Source organism: Hylobates moloch, unplaced genomic scaffold, assembly GCF_009828535.3.
Source record: "Hylobates moloch isolate HMO894 unplaced genomic scaffold, HMol_V3 SCAFFOLD_20, whole genome shotgun sequence".
NCBI lineage: Eukaryota > Metazoa > Chordata > Mammalia > Primates > Hylobatidae > Hylobates > Hylobates moloch.
In genome coordinates, this window is record NW_026652295.1 from 22,901,471 (window position 1) to 22,910,125 (window position 8,655).

Sequence of the window (8,655 nt, forward strand, 5' to 3'; positions counted from 1 at the left end):
GGAGGGAGGGAGGGAAGGATGGAGGGAGAGAGGGAGAGAGGGAGGGAGGGAGGGAGGGCCGGCAAGCAAGCAAAGCATTCTATCTTTCACCACTAAATGACGTGTTATCTCTAATTTTTTCATAAATGTACTTTATGAGGGAAAGGTTAAAGAAGTTCCCTTCTATTTCTTGTCTGTTGAGAGTTATTTTTAAAATACCAAATGAATATTGCATTTTGTCAAATGCTTTTTTGTCTCTACTGACATAAGTACTTCTTTTTAAGTTTGTGAATATAATCAATTAAATTGATCGATTTTTTCACACATTAACTTTACATTTCTTGAGATAAATCCTATTTGGACATAAAGGGTTATAATTTTTATATATGGCTGAATGTAACTTAATTTTTGTAAGAATTTTTGAAACTTCAAGATATTGGTCTGTACTTTATTTTTGTAATGTATGGGTTTCATTTTGGTATCTGGGTAATTCTAACCTCAAAAAACAAGTTGGAATGTTTACTATTATCTTTTGCATTCTGGAAAAATACGGGTAGAATTGTAATTATTTATTCCTTACAAATTTGATAGAATTCAACAGTGAAATCATTTAGGCCCGAAGTTTTCATTTCAACAAGATTTTAGATTACAAATTCAGTTTTTAAAATCAATATTAAGGCTATTTCGGCTATCTCATCTTGAATAAACTTTTGCAGTTTGTGTCTTTCAATTAGTTTGTCCTTTTCATCTACAGTCATGTGTTGTTTAACAATAAGTTCTGAGAGATGCATCCTTAGTCAAATTTGTCGTTACACACACCTAGATGGTAGAGCCTATTTACTACACATCTAGGCTATATGGTATAACCTCTTGCTCCTAGACTACAAGTCTGTACGGCACGTTACTGTACTGAATATTGTAAGCAATTATAACACAATATTTGTGTATCTTAACATAGAAAAGGTGCAGCAAAAACATAGAATTATAATTTTATAGAACTATCATTATATACACGTGGGGCTGTCATTGACTGTCATGCATTGCATGACTGTATATTGTGACATTATTCTGATAAGATTATAATACTTGAGTATTACCCTTGTAATATTTATATTATCTGTAATGATTCCTTTTATTCCTGATAACTATTTGTGTCTTCTCCCTTTTTTCTTAGTCTGGATAGATGTTTTCAATTACATTGATATTTTTGTGTAATCGGCATTGCTTGCTTTAAATTTTCTCTATTACTATGTATTCTACTTCATTTATTTTTATTATCTTTATTAACTTCCTTCTGTTTAATTATGACCTAATTACTGTTGGTTTCCTAATTTCTAAAGGTGTTACCTTAGATAACTGCTTTAAAATATTTCTTCTAATATAAACACTTAATATTATAAATTCCCCTCTAATCACCTCTTTAGTTGCATTCCATAAATTCTAATTTTGTTTTTCAAAGTATTTTCTATTTCCTCTTGTGATGTGTTTGTGTGTGTGTGTGCATGCACTCATGGTGTTGAATAGGTTAATTAGCTTGATTGTGGTGATTATTACATAATGAGTGTGTATATATATATATACACACACACACACACACACACACACATATCTCAAAACATGAAGTTGTACACCTTGAATGTACACATTTTTATTTCTTAATTTTACTTCAATAAAGCTAGGGGCAAACCCCCATCACTTTGCTTTTGGTTTTTAGTTTTATTTTGCTGAAGTAATAAAGCAAATATGATTTTAATCTTTTAACATTTATCGAATTTTCTTTTATCATCCAGAAAATGATACAACTTGGTAAATATTCCATTGCACTTAATGTAAATTTGTATTCAGCTATTGTTGAGGAGAGTGTTTTATAAATATTAAATAGCTCCAATCTGTTGGAAGCTTTACTGTTTACCATCGTTTTTTCTTTGCGTTACCATTGTCATAATTCCTATTTACCTGTCTTCAAGATCACTGATTGGTTTTCTTTTGCTGTATCCAGTCTGCTTGTAGGCTAATTGATGAAATTACTTATTTCTGATATGGCATTTTTCATTTCTAGCATTTCCACTTGACTCCTTCGTAAAGTTGTAATCTCTCTGAAAGTCCTTATCTGTTCATGCATCCCATTTATCTCATCTACTATGCCATTAAACAAATTATAGTTAGTTTTAAATTACTGTGTAATAATTCCAGCCACTAGATCATTTCTCAATCTGTTTCTGTTGATTACCTTTGCCTCTGGACAATGAAGTTTTTTTTTTCTTTGTCTCTCATAAGTTTTTGTTGAATGGTAGACATGGCGTATAGACAGACTGATATAAAAAGGATTTATTCCTGGAAATGGGCATGCTTCTGTCAGGTCATTAGTACACTTGGTTCAATCATTCCAGTAGCCATCTTGTGTTTGGCTGTATATTGCTCTAGTTAATTTCAGTCTAACAGAGACTTCAAAATTCCCCAGTGGTAGATGACTGTTACTTTTACTTACTGTGAAGCCTGGAGTGCTAAAATCTTATCTTCGTATTCCTCCTCCACCTCCAGCTTTCAGCGAGATCTCCAGCCACACTCTAGCCCTTTCCCCAGGGTATATTTCTGCTGATTTTTACTTGGTGCAGGGCTTAAGGTAGGGGCAGGTGTGTTTCTCAGCTCTTCTGTTCCAGTATCAGTCTTCAGCAGGCCATGAGCACCTGAGCATCAAAGGATGAGATTTCTCAGCATTTTTGTTCCATTCCCACTGTAAAACAAGCTCTGCTTTCTCCTCAAATGCAGAGTCTAAAGAGTGAGCACCCCACCCCATTCCATGCCAGTCAAAGTCTGCCCTATATTGATGGGTGCTTCAGCTTGAATGCTTGTGTTCCCCCCAGAATTCATATGTTAAATCCCAATGACCCATGTGATGCTATTTGGAGTTGGGCCCTTAGGAAGGTGATTGGGTCTTGAGTATAGAGCCCTCACAATAGGATTAGTGCCCTTTTAAAAAAGAGACTCCAGCAAGCTCATTCACCCCTTTCACCAAGGACACAGTGAAAAGATGATCCCAGGAAGCAGGCTCTCACCAGACACTAAATACGCTGGTGCCTCAGTCTTAGACTTCCCAGCCTCCAAAACCATGATAAATCAATTTCTGTTTTTTATAAGACACCCAGTCAGTGGTGTTCTCTCATAGCAGTGTAAACGGACTAAGACAATGAGGGTATTTGGCGAGAATGACTTTTCTGCCTCTCCCTAGCAAAAGAAGACCTCTACCCTGTACCAATCCAGAACACTGGGTACCAGTTGGTTTGCAGTCCCTCTGTAGTAGCAGATATTTTTGCATAATATCAGTGCACTGTAGAGGTGGATTTCCATCAATGACAGCAGACCTATGCCTAAAATCAAGGTAGAGACTGGGAGAGTAAGAGAATATCTTTCCCTTTCTCCAACAGCAAATAGCCTTTTTTTCTCATGTCTGAGCAGGGTCTGGGGTGGGCAGGAGCAGCTGTTCATCATCTTGTAATCATGTAGCTCTTGGAACATAGATAGGCTTCTCCAGGTAGTTCTTCTCCGTGTTTAAGCAGAGGCAGGATCTGTACACCTGTGCTACCAAATGGGTTCATGATTTTTGTGTATGAGTTGTTCTTCCTGGACAATCCATCTGGACCTTTCATTTCTTTCTGCCCTATATCATGGTAAGGTTACAATCGACCACATAAATGGTATGAGACTTTAACGTGTTTCATATAATAATTCAATTCAGAAACATGAGACAGACTACTTTCACATCACAAATTTAAACCTCCATCAAAACCCTCTTTGCGTCTATCAGTAATGTTTATCTGCATTAACAGATGTGCTAAGATTTTAAGGACAGGTATTCTGTCTTGAGCCCCTTCTAGTCCAAAAGTGAACTGTATTTGTTTCCCTTCCACCTTTAAATTTTTGTATTGCATATATTTATGGGGCACAACATGATCTTTTTATAAATGTATACATTGTTTAATGATTACATCAAGCTATTTAATATATCCATCACATCACACTTTTTTTGTGGTAGGAAGATTTGAAATAAACTCTCCTAGTAATCTTCAAGTATACAGTATACTATTATTAATTATATTCACCATGCTGTACAATTGATCTCTGGAAATTATTCATTCTGTCTAATGAAACATTGTCCCTTTGATTAACATCTCTTCATCTCCACTTTTACAAAAGTGAATTGCACTTATAAGCCATCAAAAATGTTTATTAAATGAATTTGAAAATAATGGGAAAAATGAGGGTTTCATACTAGCGGTTCTCTTTTCTTTATTGCAGTCTTTTATGTAAGCACCCAGTGGAATCCAGTGGACAATGAGTAGCAAGTGGGCACAGTTTTGAGTGATGCTTCTGGAAATCTTACACTACTATTTTAACCCATACTCAGTCTTTAATCACTGGCTAATATTTTAGTTGTGGTTTCCTTGCCTAGTTTTATGGCAGCTGCCTCATGTCCCCATGCTTGTCAAAGATAAAATGTCCATGTGACCTACCTCTCCTTGCAGGGCCTTATTACTTTTGGGATTCAGTTCATTAGATCGCCTCTGATGTGAGCTTTGTGATGGGCTGAAGAATATGAATTCTAAAAATTAGACAGCTTTTTCTTATTATTTCTCTGTAGCTTTCTACAGCCTTAGTAAGAATGAGAATAAATGTAAATTATTAACAAATACACTTAAGCTTATATTATTCCTATTTGCATCAAAAGCAATTCATATCTGTGTTAGTAAGTAGGGCTCTATTTTGCTGTGATAACAAATAACTCGGCAGTATCACTAGCTTTAAACAATATTCAAACTACTTGTCCATTTTAGGATGGCAAAACATCTGCTCAGATTTATTTTCACACTAGGATCTAGGCTGACAGAGCAGTCTCCGTCTGGAATTTTTCAATTTATTATGGCAGAGAGTTGAATTGAATGTGAATAGTAAAGTGAATATAATTTTCATCACTAGAGAATGGACTCAATCATCTTTTCATAAATCCTTTTATTATCTTTATGAGTCTCCAATTTCTTCTAAAACTGCACCTAAAAATCGTAGCCAAGGTTTGGATACTTAGAAGAGACTAGATTAATATCAGCTCTTATAGACCTTGGGTCTAAAAACAAGGCTCATTTCTATTTGGGTGTGTGTTACACATTTTACCACGTTCTTGAGTTTACTGATAGGAATACAGACTCTACTTCCAATCAGACTATGCTTTAGCCAAATATATAGTTGGAGGAATATTAGGTTCAGTTCTTTATTCTGAGGATACAGTAGGTTGGAGAAATCATAAGAATCAAGAAGATTTTCAGGATATAAAATAAGTACTTTTTGGGAAAACAATAAAATATGTGATTTTACTTGGCAAACTGAAGGCTGAGGAGAGATTTAGTAAAAATCACAGGATCAGAAGGGCCATCTGTTTAGATTTTATTTACTTATCTATTTTCTCATTTCATTTCTAGTGAAGATACTTCCATTTTAGAAAGATAAAATGGGCTCCTAATAAAAAAGCAGAAATTTAAGTTAGAAGTGAGAAAAATCTTCCGGCAGCAAAGTTTATTAAATCGTGCAGTGACTCTCCAAGTCAGTTTTGCAACTTCTTTGCTAAAGTTGTTTAAAACTAAGTTAGTATCTCATCATTGAGTTTTTTTTAAGTTACTGTCTAGAGGAATGGATTCTGACCTCATAAGATCCTTTCCTATTCAAACATTTTATTTCTTATTGAAAAAAAAAATACACAGCTTGCTTTTGAATAATGCTTTAACTTTTCGAAAAGGTTTAACATTCATGTTCTGATTTCATTATTACAACTGTATTCAGTAGGTCTAGAAGTTTTTTGTTTTCTCTTAAATAAGGAAACATACACAAAGAGATGACACAGTCTGTTAAGTGGCACACATGCGACCAGGACTTGTTCTCTTTGAACACTTCAATCCTGACTTGATTCTTTACCATAGTGTCTTTAGTTTGATGTTAAATCTTGGTAACAAACAGGAATGATTTTAATATCTAGATGAGGAATTCTAGATATTAGAGTGATAAATATTTGAGATCATTAAGCCCAATTAGAATATTCCACATACAAGATAAAATTATAATTATGTGTGTATACATCAATACATATATTCTACTATGATAGTCATGTGTTACTTGAAGAAAGAAATGTGTTCTGAGCAATGCGTCCTTAGTGATTTCATTATTGTGCAAACATCATACGGTGCACTTTCGTAAGCCTAGATGGCAGAGCCTACTACACACCTAGGCTATATGTTATAGCCTATTGCTCCTAGGCTACAAACCTGCACAACATGTTACTGTATGGAATACTGCAGGCAACTGTAACACAATGGGAAGTACATCTGTATATAAACATATCTAAACATAGAAAAAGTACAGTAAAAATACGGGATTTTAATTTTACAGGACCAGCATTATATATGCAGTTCATAGTTCACCAAAACATCAATCACTATGAGGTGTGTGACTGTATGTATATGTGTATGTATACATATATGTACATGTTTTGAACAAAATATTGTTTAATAAACAGGATTTATATCTCAAATGATACAAAGTATCATTGTCAATATTCTCCTTCCCATCTCATAGGCTCCACTGTGAAATGTATCTCAGGTTCTATATTCAAGAGCCTTCCATTTCAGCCAGACAGACCCCTATCCCTGGCATTTGAACAGAAGGTTAAGCTTGTAAGTTGACTCCCTCATTGCTAATATTTTTTCTGAAAACTTAATCAGACAATTTGATGGATCAGGTGGCCTCTAAAAGTCTACCAACTCCTAAATATCTCAATCTTTTAGGTTAAACTTTCCTGTTACTTTATATTTGCAGCCTCCTAAACCCAAATATTCATGGAGATCCATAAGACATCAACATATGCAGCATTATGCCAAAGGCATTTTAAGCTTTTCCATTTTCCACAGAACTTGAACTTTTAAAATAACAACCCCCCCCCCGCCATCTTTTATTTTTTACCTACAAACAAGAAACTTTCAGCAAAACACTTGAACTTAAGACATTGTGTTCTAGCAGTGATTGAGTGTGATTTGACTGGAAATATTGCCTTTGCTGTTACGGTGTTTGTGTACTGAGTTCCTGGCAGGATAATTCTGGCAGTAGAAAAAAAGAATTCCATCTATAGAGTATTTTTTCAGGCATTATCAGTGCCAGCCATGGTTTTAGGTTACATTTTAACAGTGAGGTGGGGAGAGATTGCCCCAGATGGTGGATGTAAAATGTGCCATAAATTTTAATGAAGCAAATAAGTCACTAATAACCCTACTGCTAACACTGCTATGTTTGGGGCCGACCTTAATAAAGGAAAATTAAAAAGGCACATGTAGGCTTTAAACAAGTGCCTAAGAAGCCTAATATGATTTACTAATTCAGCTATTCACACTCTGATTGCATGGCCCCTGGTCATCTGCTCAAGTACAGCTGCTTCGTGTAAAATAAATAAATAAATAAATAAAAAGTTTATTGACCACCAGATGTCCCAGCCTGTAATGGGTGCTGGCAGATTTCAGGTCACTCAGAGTTCAGGCAGATTTACTAAATATCCATATATTTTTGGTAGCAACGCTACCTTGGAAATCGTACCTATATAATTCTTTCAGTCAGAGCCCAGAGATAACTTTCTTGCCCTCTTTCAGTTGTGAGATCTTAACCAATGGATCTCTTTTTGTGAAGCAAAGTCTAACAGATAGGCTGTTGGTTAAGGATTCTGGGAAAGGACATATGGGACCTTTTCATTTTTCATTAAAAACTTGGCAGAAGATTCGTGAGGCTAGGCATCATTAAGCCTTTACCAACCCAAGCAATTAACTTGGATATGGTAACTGAGAACCATTTTCTAGTTGAGATAACTGATGTCCAGGCGGTCACATGACTCACCAACAACACACAGAGCATAGAAGAGAACCAACAATCATAGGCAATCCTCTCAGACCACATGATGCACTAATGTGCATGTATAGTGTACATATGTAACAATGTACTAATGTGTCTATGCATCATTAAATTCATAGCAAAAAGAAAAAAACTTCAAAGATGAGATTAAGAAACGAAATGATTAGTATTTTTTAAAGTATCTGACTAAGTGTGATAGCTTCACCATTCTTAGACAATATCTAAAACCAGAATATATAGTTAAGGCAATGCTCATCATTAATCATGGTGGATACGAATCTACATTTCAAAAAAAATCTTCTTTATAATATTAATTCTAGTGTGCCAATTCCTTCTCAGATCCGATTATGCCATCCGCCTCCTGAAATCACTGATGAAGAGCTGAAATGAGGTGGACAAGTGCCAGTTCTGCAGTCTCCTATTTTTTGCTGTCATTATGTGATTCACATTATCTCTGACCCAGAGTTACTCCTCAAGACTCTGTTTAAGCCCCTTGTCCATTTCATAAGGATTTAGCTTAGTTAAAAGAAGATAATGTCATTTAAAATCCCAGTTAATTAGGAGCATGCAAATTGCAATATATCACACAATTTCAGAAGCCAACAACAGTGTGAAGACACCATTGGCTGTCCCTCTGTGGGGGTGGGCACTCCCTCCTGATACACCTCACCTACTCTACAACACACGAGGTTTCCAGCAGATGGATAGAATGGGGACCCCAGAGTCGATCAGCTCGCATAT